Genomic DNA, 22,214 nt, shown 5'->3' with positions numbered 1-22,214 from the left:
TGAAAGTTAAAAGCACTCTAGTCAAAAATGTCTTGTGAGTACTGTATTCACTAGTCTGCCTGTTACATTACTACACTATGTGAGAATTATAACCAATGTTGGTAGGTCACTAATAACAGTAAACAGATGTTGCCGCAATCTATTTTTTACACTATGTGGTTTGGCCATAGCCCACCATCAATGATTTGTAATTATATATATATATATATATATATATATATATATATATATATATATATATATATATATATATAAAACAAAGATGAGGTGACTTACCGAACGAAAGCACTGGCAGGTCAATAGACACACAAACAAACACAAAAATACACACAAAATTCTAGCTTTCGCAACCAACAGTTGCCTCATCAGGAAAGAGGGAAGGAGAGGGAAAGACGAAAGGATGTGGGTTTGAAGGGAGAGGGTAAGGAGTCATTCCAATCCCGGGAGCGGAAAGACTTACCTAAGGTAAGTCTTTGCATTTCGAAATCTTTTCTGTCGTCTTATTTTCCTCTTTCTGTTTTTGCCAGTAGTTTCACTTTGTATTCACCTTCTCCTTTTTACCGTAATCTGGGTCTTTAAATATGTCTGCTTGTGTCTGTATGTGTGGATGGATATGTGTGTGTGTGTGTGTGCGAGTGTATACCTGTCCTTTTTTCCCCCTAAGGTAAGTCTTTCCGCTCCCGGGATTGGAATGACTCCTTACCCTCTCCCTTAAAACCCACATCCTTTCGTCTTTCCCTCTCCTTCCCTCTTTCCTGATGAGGCAACCGTTGGTTGCGAAAGCTGGAATTTTGTGTGTATGTTTGTGTTTGTTTGTGTGCCTATCGACCTGCCAGCGCTTTCATTCGGTAAGTCACCTCATCTTTGTTTTTATATATATTTTTTCCCACGTGGAATGTTTCCCTCTATATATATATATATATATATATATATATATATATATATATATATATATATATATATATATATAAAGCAGTTGTAAGCAAATGGTAATCAAAAACAAGATATCATACAGAAACATATGTCACACATTACACTGTAGGTAGTACAAACAATGCATACCACATAACAAAGTTGATAGAATAATTTTAAACACAGTTGGTGTGACAAGTACAAAATCACAATTATAATCTGCTAGTGCCAAGTAAACAAGAATAATGTTGATACATATTTCAAGGAAATATTTCCTGCAGCTGTAAATGCACACTGTTATCAGAGAATCATTTTGTGTATGTAGCTTAATTAGGAAATGACTACTACTGAAGAGACATTAGTTGGTAACATGGCTTATATGACAAAGTGTGATTAGTTCACGCAGCTGCAACCTACGCAGCTCCTTCATTTACAACAGTGGAGTTGTTGGTGCTACTTCACTACAATACCGTAGGACCTCACATATGTCAGTGAGTGGGTGCTGGATGGAATATGCTGTTTGACTGAATGCTTCAGATTTTTGTTGGTTTCTGTTAATTGAGGACTTGAGTGAGAGCTGATGCTGGAGTAAGCAAGCAAAAAAGGTAGCATGGAGAGTTTCAGTCAGTTCAATTTACTATGTATATAAACACAAAAATATCCAGAATAAGTCTTCTGTGACAGATTAACTATAGTACAGGAGTTATAAGTCATTGTGCCTACAGACAGCTACATCCTGTTCATCTAAGATGAATGCAAATGTAAACAATCGATTTTCTTGCCACTTGACGTTGGCTGCATTGCTCAAGCATCAGATGTCTTAAGAGCACTGGAAGTAGGGCTTACTTGTGTATTATGTACTTTGTGATTATTCTAACCCAAAGAAAATTGTGATAGCCTCAATTGTTTTAAGTTTCTAAGTTAATCACTGGCTCATCTTTTAATTCATGTAGTTCTTGTATGAAATCTCAATGGACAGGAGTCAGTTTCACTGTACATACTATGGGCACAGAATCAGCTCAGTATGACTGTGTTCATGCTTGCCACTCATTCACTGAGCACTGCAAAGAAATCATGACTACAGCACCAGATTACTGCAGTTTTACTGAAATTATAATAAATAACTATAAAATGTTAGCAGCAATTGACACTCCCCCAAACTTATACAGAACTATTTATGAATACAACACTGTATACCAATACAATGTTTAGCACTACAAATGAAATTTCTCTGTTGATTACAACCTATAGAATTCATCTTCCAGTTAACAATACTGACTGATTACTCCACATATCAGATGAGTGCAATGAGTGAGTTATGAAGTATTTTGGTATTCTCTCCTTGTATACTAACTATAATTTCTCATTAAATTTGACTGCATTATTTATGACATATTGATTGGGTTACAGGTTCAGCCTTCCTAAATAAATTTTACTGATAAGAGTCATGTGTTTCCCACTCTGCTGCAAGACTTGATTTGATTCCAATTCAGCAGTTTGTGTGCTAATTTCAATATAAATGCACCATATTTCAGAAAAATGTGGACACTGTTTACTTGAACTTTATAGATCATAATCCTCAATATTGGGTATCTATGTTAGAAACTGGCTGTGTTGTTACCACAGCATAGCGAAAACCAGTTACCAAGAAAATGGAATAAAAATAGGAATTCTTCTGTGTCAAGATTAGTTCCAGGGTACCCCTCAGTAGAAACTGCACTATCTGATCAAAAGTGTCTGGAGGAAAGGCAGCCCATTCTTTCTCAAGAGATGAAGCCAAAGAAGATAGGGATGTTAAGACACTGGGGTTTGGAGTAAAGTCAATGGTCTAACCAAGCCAAACTTGTTCCATTGGGTCAGGTTGGGACTCCTAACATGCCAGTCCATTTCAAGGATTCTGTTGTCCACAAACCATTGCCTCACAAATGCTGCTAAATGACAGGGTGCATTGTTATGCTGATACAAATGATCATTTTCTCCAAACTGTTCCTCTACTGTATGTGGTACACAATGCTGTAAAATGTGTTTATATTCTTCACATTTAGTGTTTCCATAAGTACAATAAGAGGACCACACTCTAACCGTGAGAAACATCCCCATGCCGTAACACCACTGTCTCTGTACTTCCTTGCTGGTAGGTAATGTTCTCCATGCATTTATCAAACCAAAACAAATCCAAGAGGTTGCCACAGCACTATAAAACAGTCATTTCCAGCCAGTCATCTTCTGTCCAGCTGCTTCACTCTTTACACCATGTCAAGCATTGCTTAGCAATAACTACAGAAATGTGTGACTTACGAGGAGCTGCTTGACCACTGTACTTCATTCATTTTAACTCTGTGTGACAATCACACTAGCTGTACTGTTGGTAGCTCTTTGGAACTCATGACAGATTCCTTTTCCTGATTTCACATGACTGTTTTACAGTCACTCTCCACAATGCTAAATGGCCCCTGCCCATCAGTACATAGGTCTGTCTAGTCTTGGTTTAGCCGTGGTTGTTCCTTCACATTTCCACTTCAGAATCACATCTCCAACAATCACTTTTGGCAGTTTTACAAAGGCTGAAATGTCCCTGATTGCTTTGCTACTCACGTGACATCCAATGGCTAGTCCATGCTTGAAATCAGTGAGCTCTCCTTACCAACCCAATCTTCCATTTCTGCCTTTCTACTAACAACAGATTAGTTGCCGCACTCCCTTCATACTGACAGGTCTGGCTCTCATAACATCTAGTAGTCAATTCTGCATCACATTGAGTGTTCATATTTTTTTAAATCTTGTAGTCTATGTTTCTGATCCTTACAATTGCATAAATGAGATATGGTACTGGTATCCATACAATTGCCAATCATGACAAATTCTTGCTTCCAGTATATCAATTTTTTTGACAATACATATGACCTGTTCATCTCACTACCACTGTATTAATTTTTCTGTGTTATACTCTAAGCAGTAATTTCAAGTGCTATTTGTGATTCTAGGGACATTTGGGAATTCAACAAGTTCCAGCTACTCATTTTCTCTAGTCAACTAAGAAACATATGCAGGTAACTGTACCATTTGTCCCATGTTTTATTGGTCAGAGGCCTCATATTTCCCTTTCAATTTAATGCATTACATTTCATTCACACTTAAGCAGCAAGTTATTCATTCATTCATACATTCATTTGTACATGAAGTTCCATAAATTGTATCATGCAGGACAACAACCAGCAGTGAAAACAGGACAAGTTAACTTTTAAAAGCCACATGCAGACACTGTAGGCAATCTTCTTTGGAGTACAGTTAATTATGGTTAATGCTAAACTTCTTTTTCTGGCAGTCATATGACTTACTTCTACACTACTTTATAAATGTGCAGGTAATTTAGGAAGAAAGTTGCTTCTTTAAACACACGAGTGCTCATCTTCTTCTACTATTCAGCTACTGTTTGTATCTAATATTCCACAATTTCGAAGACCAATATGGCTGTCTACATTTGGAAAAGTTAAAATTCTTTCATGTAGACTGGAAGTTACATCTAAAGCTTCTGATAAATTATGGAAAGAATGGCTAGTAATGTACTCATTTACTTTGTTTTCCAAAACTGGATATTTCCTAATTTCTGTCTGGTCTCTACTAATGACTTTGGCATCCATACTGATTCCTAGACAGGGACTGATTAGTGAATCAATCAACATCACCATCATTATCTCCCTTTCAAGTACTTTGTTATTGCCTATTCTGAACTAACAAACAAAATCAATCTCATCTTTTTCAAGGTCTTCCATTATCTCTTTTCCCATTCAGCTTGTGGTTCATGATCTTCCAAGGAATTCTGTGATATGGTATTCTCATGAGGTGTTGTGTCCAGTTTTCATGACATGTTTGATTTTTTACACTCCTACTTAAAATACTTAATTATGTTCTAATAGCTTCCATTCAGCTTGTGGTTCATGATCTTCCAAGGAATTCTGTGATATGGTATTCTCATGAGGTGTTGTGTCCAGTTTTCATGACATGTTTGATTTTTTACACTCCTACTTAAAATACTTAATTATGTTCTAATAGCTTCATTTCTAATCATGTCTCTTCTTGTGCAGCCCATGCTCCCCCTTGGAAACCTCTTCTGTACTCTGTGTGTGTGTGTGTGTGTGTGTGTGTGTGTGTGTGTGTGTGTGTGTGTGTGTGTGTGTGTGTGTGTGCATGCAGAGAGAGCTTGGAAACTTACATCAGAGCCCAAATAAAAGATTTAGGAGACTTGTTCTAAAACTGAATGTTTTAAACATTTTTGAGATGACTGTATATTTTCCTTGGAATGCCTTTATTTTTGTTTTATTACTATAAGCCTTGAAGTTTTAGTTTGTGAATTTGTAGTTTGGATGGTATACTGATCTTTAAAGGTCATCTTCATTCTTTGGAACAATAACGATATCATCTGCAAATAGAAGCACACCCAGGTATTCCACATTTGCCATCTTAATTCCTTTGTTTACTTTACCTTTCTATTTAGAAAGAATGAAGTCAATGTAAATATTAAAAATCATAATTCATCGCCCACACTTCATCTTACACATTCATTCTCAGTAGCTTTTGAGCACTAGCACTTTTTCTTGCAATAATACACACACTCACACACATAACCACACAGACACTATGTCTTTATGGTTGTGTTTGTACTATTGCTAGAAAAAGAGCTACATCTTGAGAACTAATGTGAATGCTGCTTCTTGCTATGTGTTTCCACACTCCATGCGTTGATTAGCCATAGCTGAGCAGTTGTCTTCCCTTTATTTTACATATGGCTCCATCCAGGAATTTCCACTATTGTTATACATTTGTTAATTGATTCATACCTGTGCTTAATAGGGAATCCACAATAAGACATAATATTGCATTGGCTATCATTGGTCACATGGTAAAAAGCCTGCTCAAGGTGAGTAAATGTCATAATTAAGATTATCAAGTGAACTTTTTTCAAAGTTTATATATAGTATAACCACATAACCTTGTTTCACAATGAGATATAACAAAAATATTAGAGAAATCCTCAGCTTGCCAGTATGTATGTTCCCCTATTATACTATCATTAATGAAGGAAATTTCAACCATCTAACAATTAGTTGGGATAATTAGAGTATTGCATGTAGTGGGCATGACAGGACATCCAAGACTTCTTAGGACAGACAGTTCAGAAACCCAATCATGGCAATAAATTGACCTGACCCTCTGAAGATTTCCATACACTTATATCATTTTGCACCAGTGATTACCAAACAATGAGTAAAAATGGAAACTTATATGCATAGAAGATTCACATGTCCAGTGAAATGCAATAATGTATGCACCTCAAGGAGGAACTCAGGACATTTGTCTTTGAGCAGAAGCATTTAGGGGAAATATGATTCAAGTTTAGAAAAATAATCAACAAAGTAGTGGACTGATATGTACCCGGCAAAACAGCTCAACATGGTAGGGACATCCATGGTATACAAACTCTGCAAAGAAACTTTTAAAGAAACAGTTAATGCCACAGAATAGTTGTCAAATGAAGCATAGTTTCATAGAAAAGAAATGCTGAAAGAAACATGTCTGGCTGTCAAAAGGACAATATATGTGAAATCGTCAGTGAGTATTGTAGTGGAAACTTGGTGAAAGACCTCTTACAAGGCCCCAAGAAATTCTCATCATATGTTGAGACTCTCAATGATACAGGAATGATATTTGAAGGTAGAAAAACAAATGCAAATCATGATACAGGAATGTTTCCCCAGTTTAATTCTCATAGCTCTGCAAAGATGGTGACACTGAGAAACAGCTGAAAGTGCTGAAATCAGACAATTACCCAGCATTGGATGGAATTCCAGTAAGTTTCTCTACAAAATTTGCTCCTGAGTTAGCACTTCTTTTAACATAATATATTTTACCTCCATCACACAAAAATCTGTGGGTAGTGGTTGGAAAGAAGTACAGATCACACCCATCTAAATGAAAGGTAGGACTGGACCACAAAACTATCAACCAATATCACTGACAAACATCAGCTGTGGAGCCTTATAACATAATCTGAGCTCAAATTTAATGAGGTGTTTTGAATAGAATGAGCTCCTCCACACAAACTACCAAAGTTTCCAAGAATGTTGATGATGATGAAAATGAAGATTAGTGTTTTAGAGCACAAAATGGTGAGGTCAACTGTCCTCTTGTATGAAATAAATAGTTGTAAGTGGCAAATATCTATTAAAAAACAATAAATGTTAAATCCAAGTTGTATTAGCAAACAAAAATCTTCAATACGACACATATTTTGGGATTTATAAAAGACCAACCATAAAATGTAGACAAAATGCAACAGAATAACTAGCTAAAATCAAGGATAAAATACTAATAAAGGTACAGTGAAAAGGGCCCATATTATTGTGGCTGGATGACTATGTACAAATAATGGGTGACCAAGCCACTCTGCAACACATTAAAATCTCACACCCAATGTTTTGGAAAGGAGTCCTCATGTCATACAAAATCTTAAACCATGATCCACACCTGTCTCTTTATCAGTTAAAATGGAACGAAGTCATGTGGGAGACATAGGTCTGCCCTCAGGTCTTCATATAAAACATATTCATTTTCCATGTCTTTCTCTGAGAAAAAAAAAGTATCCTAGGGGACTGTTTCCACATATTTAAGATGTTTGCGTAACTGTTAAGTGAAGAATTTAGATTGCTTTCATTACACATATATTTAGTAGTGCCGTAGCTACTTGGGGAATTATAGGTTTTAAATTCTATCTTTTATTTCTTTGCAAAACATGTAAATTCCATATCAAGCATATGTAAATTTTGGCCTAATTGTGTGGGCATAAAAGTATCGAGTTTTATCAATATTTTAAGTGCATTACATTACTATACTAATAGTATACACATGTATTAGTGTTCCACGAAACTTTAGTGACTGTTGTTAACAGTTAATAGAGTATTACTATTATTGTCTACACAAATTTTGTAAAATTCTTGTAAACAGTCATGGATGAGAAGTGTTTGAGCTGCTGTAGGAAAGTTAGGTCTGGTGTTCTATGCAGCTGTTGTGACAGATGCTCACATTGGGGGGAATGTACAGGAATGTGAACTGGGGAACTAAATTGGTCTTCTCCATGATACTGGAAAGTATGTTCAAGGGATAGGTGAATGTGATTGAAGTTTGTATGCAACAGACTTACACCAGAAAAACAACTGTTGCATAAAAAGTAGAAAGTAGGAGGAAAATTTTGTTGTTAGGTAGTAGCCATGGAAGATGTGTAGACTAGATCTTGCAGGAAAACTTAGATGACAGGTACCAGGGTACAAGATTTTTTCAAGCCAAGTGCATGTCCTAGCCAAGTGACAGAGGATGTAGCATCATTGTGCAAGGGTCTTATGGCACAGAATCATGTTGTGATAGTGATTGGAGCTTGAAATGGTATTGATAGGGATCATGGCTACAATAATGAGTGCAACCTGGTACAAATAGCATGTGCAATGAACCCTACAAACGTTGGCTTGGTTCCAGCTTTCATGCAGTATGACTGGTCACATTTGAACAGCACTGTCAGAAATGTCTATATGGAGTTAGGTTAGCTGCTTCAGGTGGCTACTATGTCGGGCATAGGTTTGGTTCCTGTTGATGCTATTGGTAGGTGGGACTTTATTTATTTGTGTCAGAAGCATTTACGATGTATAAAATAATGTAAAATATTTACATGCCATGTGTATGTATACAGGGTGTTTATAAATGAACATTGGGGTTTTAATGCTATATAATATTTATTACATTAAACTTACAGTTATAAATTATATGTCAAATAAAAGAGCAACTCAAACAGTTTTACCATGAACCTTATAAGTGTTCAATATGAGCGCCATTTGTCACACAGCACACATCAAGTCTATAGCAGAGTTCTTCCCAAACATTGAGAATTGAGTCTTCAGTGATTGTAGCAACAGTTTCTTCAATCTGAGTTCTTAATTCAGGGAGGACTGCTGGTAGTGGAGGCATGTACACATGAGCCTTGATGAAGCACCAAAGTAAAAAATTGCATGGCATTAGGTCGGGTGAACATGGAGGCCATGCAAAGCAAGCCAATGACAGGGCATGCTTTGCATGGCCTCCACCTGCACCCAACCTAACACCATATGATTTTTTACTTTGGGGCTTCATCAAGGATCATGTGTACATGCCTCTGCTACCAGCAGACCTCCCTGAATTAAGAAACTGGATTGAAGAAGCTGTTGCTAAAATCACTGAAGACACACTTATCAACATTTGGGAAGAACTCGGCTATAGACTTGATGTGTGCTGTGTGACAAATAGTGCTCACATTGAACATTTATAAGGTTCTTGGTAGAACTGTTTGAGTTGCTCTTTCATTTGACATATCATTTATAACTGTAAATTTAATATAATAAATATTATAAAGCATTAAAACCCCAGCACTCATTTATAAACACCCTGTATTTCCTAGACAATTATTTACACTTTTGCCAGCCAGAAGTTAGCAAACTCTATTGCACTTGGCATTGCATGTAGCAGGTCTTCTGTTGTGCATCTGCATGTGAAGCTGATTCCTGCACATGGTGCCCATGCATAGGTATCTGAAACAGGTACTAAACTAAACATCAGCATTCCACAAGCACTTATGAGGTGGGACTTAACAAGGCATGTCCTGCATCTCAATAGGAAAGGGAAGAGTGAACTGGCCAGGGTGATAGCAAAATCTCTAAGGGGGGAGGGGGGTGGGACACTGAAACTCATGGTGATACCTCTTCTTTAGACTAAGATCATTGTCCAATGATTCACCATTGAATGAAATTAAGCTTAATGAGAAGCTCAGACTGGGAGGTACTAGAAATGTTAAAATATCACAAGGTTCTCATGAAAGTACAGTGAAAAGTGATGTTAGTATATCACATGAATCTCATAAAAGTACAGGAAAAATAATGTTAGTATATTGCATCAGAATATAAGGTGACTAAAAAACGAAGTAGGTGAGCTTCTAGTTTGTTTAGAAGTTTTAGAAACTTTGAGTGGAATAAGTGTACTATGCCTGTCTGAACATCATATAGTAACAAAAATGGAAAAGGTAAATGTAGGTGGGTATAAGTTTTCAGCACATGTAGATAGGGGCACTATGGAGAGAGAAGGAATTGCCATACATGTTAAAATTTAACATAGTGTGAAAAATTTAGAAACAAAAAAAATTGTGATGAGCAACATATAGAAGCATGTGCCTGTGAGCTTAAACTAAATAATAGTACTTTTAGAATTGTAGCTGTGAACAGGTCCCCATTGGGAAATTTTTTGATATTTGTGAAAAACTTGGATTCTTTGCTGTGATATCTGTCACAAAGAGAGGCACAAATTATTGTTTGTGGGGATTTCAATATAGATTTTCTGAAAGAGTCAGATAGAAAGCATGACCTTAAAGTGTTACTTGGTTCTTTAATTTTGACGTCAGTTACTGATTTTCCTACTTTGGTAGTACAGGAAGGCAGCACATTGATAGGTAATGTTTTTATATAGACCAAGATAAGTTTAATCAAATAAAAACATTTCCTGGTAAGAATGGTCTTTCTGATCATGATGCACAGCTAGTTACATACAGTATATGACATAGCTCCATACAGTAATGCAAATCAGTCATCCAAAATAGTGCATATAATTAAAGTTTAAGCAATTACAAATCTTAAAGAGAAAGCTTTCGACAGTTAGTATGGGATGAGGTGTACAGGGAACCCAATACTAATTTAAAATTTAACCTATTTCATGATAAGCTTGCAAGTATATTAAAAAATGAGTTTCCTAAGGAAATAGTGAAACATAATTGTGAGAAACCATATAAAAAGCCATGGCTTACTAAAGGGATAAAAATATCTTGAAAACAGAAAATGGAAATGTATCCTGTAGCTAGAAGGAGAAGTATTCATTGCACAAAAGCATGTAATACACACACAACACAACACACACACACACACACACACACACACACACACACACACACACACACACACACACACACAGAAGAACCAATGAAACTGGTATAGGCATGCGTATTCAAATACAGAGATATGTAAACAGTCAGAATACAGCACTGTGCTCGGCAATGCCTATATAAGACAACAAGTGCCTTGTGCAGTTGTTAGATAGGTTACTGCTGCTACAATGCCAGGTTATCAAGATTTAAGTCAGTTTGAATGTCGTGTTATAGTTGGCGCACAAGTGATGGGACACAGCATCTTCAAGGTAGTAGTGAAGTGGGGATTTTCCCTTACGGCCATTTCATGAGTGGACGATGGATATCAGGAACCCAGTAAAACATCAAATCTCTGACATCCCTGCAGCCAGGAAAAGATCCTATAAGAATGGGACCAAAGAACAACCAAAGAGAATTGTTCAATGGGACAGAAGTGCAACCCTTCCGCACATTGCTGCAGATTTCAATGCTGGGCCATCAACAAGTGTCAGTGTGCAAACCATTCACTGAAACATCATTCATATGGGCTTTCAAAACCAAAGGTCCACTTGTATACCCTTGATGACTGCATGAAACAAAGCTTTACACCTTGCCTGGGCCTGTAGGCGCCGATTTTGGACTGTTGATGGCTGGAAACATATTACCTGGCTGAACGAGTCTTGTTTCAAATTGTATCAAGCAGATGGACGTGTACAGGTATGGAAACAACTTCACGAATCCATGGACCCTGCATGTCATAAGGGGCTGTTAAAGCTGGTGGAGGCTCTATAGTGATTTGGGGCATGTGCAGTTGGAGTGATATGGGACCCCTGAAACAGCTAGATACGACTCTGACAGGTGACAAGTATGTAAGCATCATGAGCGCCTGCATTCATTCATGTCCATTGTGCATTCCGACGCACTTGGGCAGTTCCAGCAGGACACAGGACAATGAAACACCCCTTGCATCCAGAATTGCTACATACTGGCTCCAGGAACACTCTTCTGTGTTTAACCACTGCCACTGGGCACCAAGTTCCCCAGACATGAACATAATTGAGCATATCTGGGGTGCCTTGCAACATGCTGTTCAAAAGTGATCTCCACCACCTTGTCATCTTACAGATTTATTGCAGCCCTGCTAGATTCATGGTGTCAGATCTCTCCAGCACTACTTCAGACATTAGTCAAGTCCTTGCCGTATTGTGATGTTGCAGCACGTCTTCGTGTTCATGGGGGCGCTACACAATATTAGGCAGGTGTACCAGTTTCTTTGGCTCTTCAGTGTGTGTGTGTGTGTGTGTGTGTGTGTGTGTGTGTGTGTGTGTGCGTGTGTGTGTGTGTGTGTGTGTGTGTGTGTGTGTGTGTGTCTGTTCCACATCATTTTGAAATGTTGTAGTCATGATTTATGGCACAAGTATTAATGTAATATAATGTTGAAGTATACTGTACTGACACCAATGTTCCACATCTTTGACACACTGCCGGCCGAAGTGGCCGTGCGGTTAAAGGCACTGCAGTCTGGAACCACAAGACCGCTACGGTCACAGGTTCGAATCCTGCCTCGGGCATGGCTGTTTGTGATGTCCTTAGGTTAGTTACGTGTAACTAGTTCCAAGTTCTAGGGGACTAATGACCTCAGCAGTTGAATCCCATAGTGCTCAGAGCCATTTGAACCATTTTTTTTTACACACTGGTGGTTCCTTGCAATGTAAGAGATGCTCATGTGTCAATGGGGGGATGTCTCCCTGTGAGGCTTGTAATAGCTACTTTGCTCATCACGGTGAGAAAGAAGTAACCATGGTCAAACTGAAAGTTTCACTGACCACAGATTATTACTCCTCATTTCCAGCCACTGAGCCTTTCACCAACACATGGTATTCTGGGTCAAGAATGTGATTACAAACTGCAAGTGGACTGAACACTGAGCAGGAGGTAGAAGGGAACAAGGCTCCACAGCAGCCACATTAGTGAGTTCATTTCCCCAGAGCCTTACAAACCCTTGAACAAACCACTACTTTTTCCTTTCTTATCAACAAAAGGAGAGTGCCCTGGTCTTCTTGCACCATCATATCCATTGAGTACATCTGACCAACTGACCAATAAGAAGAAGAGCAATTTGGGGATGACAGCAGATGAGGAATTTCTTGTCATGATGCTGTCTCAGCTACTGCAGAGCCCTCGGGATAGTAAACAATTCTGTATAATAAACTGGAAAATGCTTCAGGAGCCCTATCCTAAGAATAACTTGCAGAACATGACCAAGCAGCTGATAAACCATAGTACTTAGACTCATTCAAGTAGACACTAACAATATCCAGGTGTCAATTTAAAACTCCCTAACATCTGTTATTATAAATATAATCTGGGGTACAATGTTTCCTGTGCCCATTCACTTCTAAAAGTAACATGGACCACTCAGTAGCTAGGAGGATCTACTACTCCCCCCCTAGCTTTGGACCTTAATGCCCTCCAGCTGCAGTGCCCAAAGGCTCTCCCTCACATGGATTTCAAATGGCCTCATTACTCATAGGTGATCATGGAACAGACATCCAGTAATGGCTGGGTAATGGAGGCAAATGCTGAAAGTTTTGAAGTACAAGAAGATGTGGATGCTTGGCACAACACAGGAGAAGACATTAAACAGAGAGTGGAGGTTAGCAGCCTCTCCACACAAGCTAAAAACTGGGTCTGTTTGATAAGCCATTGTTGAAAGCCTTACACCATGATGGTGAAACACACCCAGTACTTTGAGGTATGAAGACCTCGCTAATCCACAAATCTGACATCCATATTCTAGCCAGGATCACACAAAGGCTTTATAAAATTGGAGCAGACATGCCCTGTCTGCTCCATAAGACCTATGAGTGATGCATTTGAGAAACATTAAAGCCTTGAGAAACATTAACATGTGGAAATCACATTAGGCTCTCATGAAACATGAGGCCCAGATACTTCACCTTTTTCTTAAAAGTGAGAATTGAACCCCCAGTTTTAAAGCAGGTATATTAAAAAGAGTGGAAGCAATTAAAATTGACACACACAGATTTCTCCAAAGAGAATTTGAAACATCTGGTGTTTGCCCATTCCTCCAACTGCCTGACTGGAAAATCCAACTGTTGAGTAATTGTTGCAAGGTTGAAGGATGCTCAGAAGATGGAGAAGCCCACCTTGAAGAAAGAAAACTGTATGGGACTTCTTACAATGGACATGATACTGTTTATCATGAAGGTGAACACTGGAACACTGTTACATTTAAAACACTCCCCTGAGGAATGCCATTCTCCTGCTTAAAAATGTCTAACAGGACAGTGCCAACCCTATATCGAAAAAATCTTTCTTAGAGGAAGAATGGCATCATAATATTAAGGAGACATCTGTGGAAACCCCAGACGTATAGCTCCAACACAATATTTAGCCTTCAGGAAGTTGCATAGGCCTTTTCCAAATTGAAGAATACACCATCAAGGTATTGCTTACGTAGGAAAGCTTGCAAAACTGCTGCTTCCAGCAATACCTCCTAAACCCACACTAGGAGCGACTTATTAGTGACTTGGTTTTGAGAATCCACACAAGGCATTTGCTGACCGTTTGCTCCACTGTCTTTCCTAACCATTTGTGAGACTGATACTATGAAATGAAATGAGCGTTTGGTGTCATTGTCCGGGAGGCCTCTTTCGGGGCAGGTCCAGCTAACTTGGTGCAGGTCTTATTATTACATTTCATGATACACTGGGTGACCTGTGTGCTGGTTGTGGATGAAATGATGATGAAGACAACACAACACGCAGTCCGTGAGTGGAGAAAATCTCTGACCCAGCCGGGAGTCGAACCCAGGCCCAACGAATGGCAATCCGTCACACTTACTCAGCTATCGGGGCAGACACTGATACTACGAGTATGATAATGACTGGAGTGAGTATGATCCTTCCCTGATTTTAAAATGGGGATTACAATAGATTCTTTCCACGAGTTTGAAAATACTCTTGCAATTAATTTTCATTAAAGAGGTGAAGGAGGATCTCCTTATACAGGACATTCAACTGTTTCAACCTGCTGTATGTTTCACATGGTGACTGGGGTCAGTATCATGAGCTACTGACAATGCAGAATCCAGCTCCCACAATGAGAAAGGCCAGTCATATTCCTCCATGTTTGTGGAATGGAAATCCCAGGCTACCCTCTCCTGTGTCACCCAGTAACAATGGAACACTAGAATTAGCCATAATGTTCTTATATATTTCACCCATTGTCCAAGCGATGTCTCCTGGCAATGTTCAGAGGCATCCCTGCTCTCATACAGTTCTGTAGGGCACTGACTGAAACACTGCAGAACCACCCTTCTGTCTGAGATTGTATGATGGCAGAATGACATCATTCCATGAAAGGACATGATGCCTCTTAAGTGCTGCATCAGAATCTTGGTGAATCACAGCTGTAATGTAATACTCTCAGTCCTGGGCACATTCACAGTGCTTGAAAACAGCTAGGTGGCTGTAAAGCATTGAGTCAGCCATTCTGAACAGCCATCTCATCAGCTTCCTTTCAGGATCTGCTTCAGATGAGATAGTGGTCATTTCCATGACAGTCATCATCCACCTCTGGCTGAGGAGCACCTGCGAGGACAGATGAGCAGGAAGAAATCAATCTGTAGCAGTTTGGAATAAGTAAAATGCTTTATATTTGCATGACATCCTTAAGCAGTTACCAATGGGGTAAGTGGTATATGCATTAAAGTCTCCTAAGAGAATAAAGGAATGGGACAGTTCAGCAATGAGCTTGTTTGAACAGCTCACTGTTAATGGGCTCATGGAGTGGCAGGTAAGCCTAAATGCCATGAATTAAGAAAATCAAGATGCTGTTTGAAGATCTCACTGTTAATGGGCTCTTGGAGTGACAGGTAAGCCTAAATGCCATGAATGAAGAAAATCAAGGGATGCACTATTTCTTGGTTACCAAACAGCATTTGACTCAGTACCATACCAACAGCCACTGGTTGTAGCATTGCGGTTAAGATCACACATGAGGAGTGGAATGCGTCCCTGATGAACACCGCTAAACTTCATTTTGTCCTGTCACCAGTAAGCTTGCCTTTTGTGTAGAAACAATAGCCCCTAAGTACAGGTGCCTCAGTATGTTAAAAATGAGTCTCTTGGAGACGGGCACAAAGATCTGTTCTGTATGAGGAGTCTCAGTTCCTCCAAATGGATGCTGTGGCCATACATATTCCACTGAAGTATAGAAGCCATTCTAGCATAATGGTTTTAATTTATCCATATCTTTGTGTTGGCATGGTGAGAAACTGGTAGAGTGAGGGAGAGTGGAGCAGCTGTCTGGGTCTACATGACATTCACCTCATCACTCACATATGCCAGTGTGTCACCTGATGGCACCTGGAGCAGATTTTGACCCAGCTGTCATGCTCCTTTCACAGCCCCTTTTCCTTCCAAGTTTGGTGTGGAAAGGGGGGGATGAGGGGCACTCTATTTTTAGGGTGCCCTCCCTGTACTGAGTGTTAGAGATTTGCTTTTCTCTTGTGTTACAGCTGTCCGTGTTGCTGTATTTTCATTCTGTTTGCTTTTTCAGATACAAGTGCTGGTACAGATGTTAGTGGTGGCTTCTGTTTCACTGGATGTTGTTTGCATTGAAATATTTAACTTCACTGATGTAACATAGAAGGTTGCAAAGATTTTTGTAGCCTTATATTCTTCCTTGGCTTCAGCATAAGGGATCTGCTTTGTAACTTTTATTTCTTGAATCTGAGGAATAATTGTGACTGTGTTGTTACAAGCTGCCACTGATTTCAGTTGACTCCACATTTAGCTGTCATCACATTTCACCCATGCAAGACAATGCTTAAGAGCATCAAATGTTACAGTTTACTGTACACATGTACTTTTAAAGTGTCATCCTCATATTTGAATGCAGTACTGCATTCATCTCTGTGGTGACTTACAAATTCTTCTAAACACATCCAGGCCATCTTGTAAAGCTATACAACTCACTGCTCCTATTCTTCCACTGAATCAATAGAGGTGTTTATTTCACTTTCAAGATAAGTCCATTCAGAAAACTTCACAGGGTGAGGTAAGGTGATCTTGGAAGCCCATGTACAGGCATTGCTTGATCTCTGCATCTCGAACCATACTGGTGCACTAGATGTAGCTGTACAACAGCAGCAACATGTGCCAATGTCACATCATGCATGTTATGTATTTTCCAATGTTGCACAAGAGGTATGAGTGACATTTGAGCCTGCTTCCATGGGGATTTAATGGAAAAGTTTACATTTCATATAAATTTGTACTAACATGTACAATATTTCATACAGGAGTCAGTAGCAGCTGGTAACCACACATTTTCAGTTGTCTTGCAAGAAACTCATTTACAGATCCATGTTTACTGCACCTTTTTAGCTTTCATTATCATGTAATTTCACCACTATCAGTTTTTGCCATTCATTATAATACATCCTATATACTAACAACACGCTGCAACCATGTGACTTCCACATAACAACACATGCAGGTATCATCTCAATCGTTATCTGGGACAGACAGTATAAGGAGCTGGAATATTTTGTGACTAATGGTGCACCATAGCAGAAATAGCTAAACATTTCAATAACAGGGGGCTGCAAGTGAGCATCGACTAATGTTTAAAGCTATTTTTTTTTGTCCATAAATCATATTTCACAATGATATTAGACATGTCTTGCTGCTAGTTTTATATAGAATAAACAAATTTCTAAGAAATTCATCATTTACACAAAATAATTTCCTTGTATAATAATATAACTGGTAATCAATAGTAATACACAGTGATGATATATGCTAATAGCCTGCAATAATTTACACAACAGTCTTTCATACATAAGGAAAGCTTACAAAGTTATATGTTTTTGCCACATAGCTGAAAATACTAAAAATACATTTATACAAACTGAAAATTGGTGATGTAGATCATATATGGGTAGCCATAATGTAGAAAGTATTTAGACATTTATACATAGTATTTTCAGCACTACACTGTGGTTTCAATTTTTCTTCTTGCAGTACATTTTGTTTCCTCCTATAAATGAAGTGTTTTACTCCATTTCCCACTTTATATTTGTTGTATGAATTTACCTGCAAGTACTGCTTCAACTTATATCAAGCCCAGGGGTGAGAAATTCTGTCAGTTTTTATTTCAAGGCACTAAGTCTCTTTTTTTCACTGGGATGTGCTAATATAGCCATGACAAGAGTGGAATGTCAATTAGTATGAACTGAGCATAAGGACAACACAACATCCAGTCCCCAAGTGGAGAAAACCACCAACCCAGCCAGGAATCGAACCCAAGCGCTTTCCATCAGTCATCAATTCATCACGCTAATAACTCAGCAACAAAGGTGGACACTCATTGCCTTCATGAACTTTATGATAAGTGACACCCTGTTATAAGGTAAGCTTCCTGCATCTGTCGGGTCCCTGTCTGCCATTTTCAATCTGTTGCTGCAGAAATGGTAAGTTTCTCTAGTTCTAGTGTTGTGGTCATGAAAATTTCTGCTTGGGGATACTTTACAATTTACCATTAAAAGAAGTATTATCTCATATATGTTCAAACTTGGTGCAGATAGAATTTTAAATTCTTTGAATTTGTTTTTGCAGCAATAGCAGGAGCAGCAGCAGACATGGAAACAACCATCCATGGGGCAGCAAGTAGATGGAAAAGGACACTTCCTTCCCATCTGAAGGATTTTTTAATTGCAGATATGACGAAAAAGAATCCACCAAGATAAGTAACATTAAATGTCTTACAGTACTCCACCAAAATATTCAGTGTGTAAAAAACAGAGTGCAACAGCTGGAAGTCGAGTTAGAAATCTCAGACAGCACTGTTATCTGTATTACAGAGCACTGGTGTAAAGAAAGTGGAATCTTATATATTAATTTACCCTCATATGTCCAAGCATGTTCTTATTGCAGAAACACAATGAAAGGTGGAGGATCATGTATTTATGTTAAGAACGGCATTAAATTTAAAGTCAGAAATTATATTATCATGCTAAGTGTAGACAAAGATTTTGAAGTGTCAGCAATACAGATAGTTGCTATAAATATGCCCAAGAAAGTAACTATATTATGTGTATATCATTCTCCCAGTGGTAATTTGGAGATATTCTTCTCAAAACTTATACAAAGCCTAGAACTAGCATTGACTCTGAAACGTAATATCCTTTTGTGTGGGGACTTTAACAAAAATACAAATAAAACAGATGACACCAGTAACACGTTTATGAATATCCTACATAGTTTTGGTCTATCATCACTAGTCAACTGTGCAACAAGAATAACCACACGTTCATCATCTACCATTGACCATGTAGCTACAGATGTAGGCAGAGAAAACTATGATGTACTTGTCAAAAATCTGAGACTGTCTGACCATCTATGTCAGATTATAAAAGTAAAAGCTTGTGTAAAAAAATAATCAAAGCTGCATGTATATAAAAGAGTTTACTCTCCATCGGCTTTGCAAGAGTTTTCCTTTAAGTTAGCACATGAAAGTTGGGAAGGAATATACATAGAAACTAAAGTGAATAGCAAGTTCCCCAATTTTATGTCTGAGATTAAATTAAAATTTGAAGAAACATTCCCCAAAGCATTAATTCCCATTGGAACAACAACCGACAATAAATGGATTACTAGAGCAATTAGAAAAAGTGCTCAAACTTGTAAATACCTAAACTCCATTAAAAAGGGCAATAGTGATTCAGTTGTTTTTTTTTTTTTTTTTTTTTTTTTTTTTTTTTTTTTTTTTTTTTTCACTACAAAAGCATCTACAGGAAGGTACTCAACACTGAAAAAAATCAGCCAATGATAGGTTCATAAATTTAGCCAATAATAAAAGTAAAGCTACATGGGCTGTAGTGAAACAAGAAACAGGAACTGTGAAGCAGAGAGGTATAAACAAACAACTCAGGAACAAGGAAAACTTAGAAAGTAACCTGAAAGAATTAGCAAATTTTGTGAATACCTACTTTAGCAGCATTGCAATGAACTTACAGAAAATTTTTTCGAAAAGTGCTAATCAACCAATACAGAAGCATATAGCAAACTCAATGGTATTGCTTCCAACTACTGAAGAGGAGGTATGCGATGTTGTAAGGCAATTAAAGAACAAAAACTCAGCAGGTTTAGATGAAATCCCAATGTGTGTGCTGAAAAAATGCATGAACAGTATCAAAGCTCTACTAACAGAAATCATAAATTAATCCTTCAAAACTGGTTGCTTCCCTGGCTATCTGAAGCATGCCAAAATTTTACCAGCTCACAAGAAAGGTGATGTAGAAAACATTGAGAACTACAGACCAATAGCCCTATTGTCATGCTTTTCCAAAGTGATAGAAACAATAATGAAAAACAGGCTTTTGAGCTATCTAAGTAAATTCAACCTCCACTGCAATGACCAGCATGGTTTCAGGCCTGGTAGGGGTACAGAATCTGCAATAGCACAATTTACAAAAACAGTTTTAGAAGCACTAGATGAGAACAGTTATGTAACTGGCCTTTTCCTAGACCTGCCTAAGGCATTTTATACAGATAAATTAGAGGCACTAAGAGTAAGGGGATTGGTTCTCAAATGGTCTTGTTCATATCTAGAAAACAGAGTAAAGTCTGTAGAGATCACACACGTCTCCAGTGGATCAAAGTACATTGAGAAACATATATCTGATCCACAATATATCAATTCTGGGGTCCCTCAAGGAAGTGTACTAGGCCCTATATTATTTCAGGTGTATATAAATGATTTCCTGCAACATATCAGCCATGGAGAGAAGATATTGTTTGCGGATGACAGCAACATAGTAATCACCAGTAAGACACCAGCACAAATGTTGGAAAATTCTACTGAAGTGTTGAGGGATGTTCACAAATGGTCTCATGAAAACAAAGTAACTCTCAATGTAAAGAAAATAAATACAATATGCTTTAGAATGAACAGAAAACAGAGTCCCTTAAATTTAAGACTAGATAACATCTTCATAGATGATGTACCTACAACAAAATTCTTAGGGTTGCACATTGACAGCCAAATGAAGTGGAATGAACAAGCTATGAAACTTTAAAAAAAGATATCCACAACATGTTATGCACTTAAGAGTCCTTGTATATGCATGCAGTAGTGAATGTTTGAGAACTGTATACTTTAATTACATTCATTCAGTAATCAGTTATGGTATATTTTCTTGGGAAATAGTGCTCAGAATTTACAAACAGTATTTAAAATGCAAAAGAGAGCAGTAAGAATTATAACAAAAACCAGTAAGTGGGCCCACTGCAGAGAACTTTTCAAAATGTTAGAAATTCTAACTGTTCCTTGTGAATTTATATTCCAAACCATAGTGTACATCAAGAAAAATATAGAAAATTATAGCACAAATATCAGTTTTCATAACTATAGTACAAGAACAAGTCACTGTCTTCACCTATACAGGGGGAATATACATAGGACTCAAGGTGTAAAATTGTATAATAAACTGCAGCAGAAAATAAAAGAAGCAGATAACATGTACCACTTTAGAAAAAATCTTAAATTGTTTTTGCAGGAACACTGCTTTTACACTATAAGTGAATTCCTTAGTACAATATGATTGTAAATAGCTTTTGTTTCACAATATTTTGATAAGGAGCAAAAATGATTGTAAATAACTTATATATCACAATGTTTAACTACGTGTAACAACAAACTGTATAAATATATGAATGTACACAACTGACATCATCCATACATTTTAAAATGTCCATAGGTGGCTAAATAAATAAATAAATAAAAATGATTCACATGGTGTTGGTTTTTCTGTGCATCTGATGGCTTTCTTTTGAATTTTTAAAATTCTCTGGATATATTTGTCCGCTGCTTCTCCCCATATTGGTATACAGTACAATACATGTGGGAAGATAAGTCTGTAGTACATTTTTAGCAAGGTTTCTGTGCCCACCATACAGCACATTTTTTCATCAAGAATTTATTTCTGATTATTTTTTGACAGATCTTATCAATGTTGTTCTTCAATTTTGGAAATTTGTCCACCTCTATTCCCAGAAACCTATTACAGCACACTTCTTTTAAGTCTGCATCCTCAATGCTCAGAATAAATTCCTCTGAGCTATTCGTTCAGTTAAAATCAGAATAGATAATTTTCTCTGTATTTCCAGCTTTATGTTTCATTTAAACACATTATTGTCTGTTTCCAACAAATGTTTTTTATAATATCCACAGCTTTTTCTCTAATGCCATAGCAGTCTGGTATTTATAGAAGAATTTTATGACAGACACAATCACAAGTTTA

Source organism: Schistocerca piceifrons, chromosome X (genome assembly GCF_021461385.2).
Source record: "Schistocerca piceifrons isolate TAMUIC-IGC-003096 chromosome X, iqSchPice1.1, whole genome shotgun sequence".
In the NCBI taxonomy this organism is placed as follows: Eukaryota; Metazoa; Arthropoda; class Insecta; order Orthoptera; family Acrididae; genus Schistocerca; species Schistocerca piceifrons.
This window is presented reverse-complemented; position numbering follows the sequence as displayed.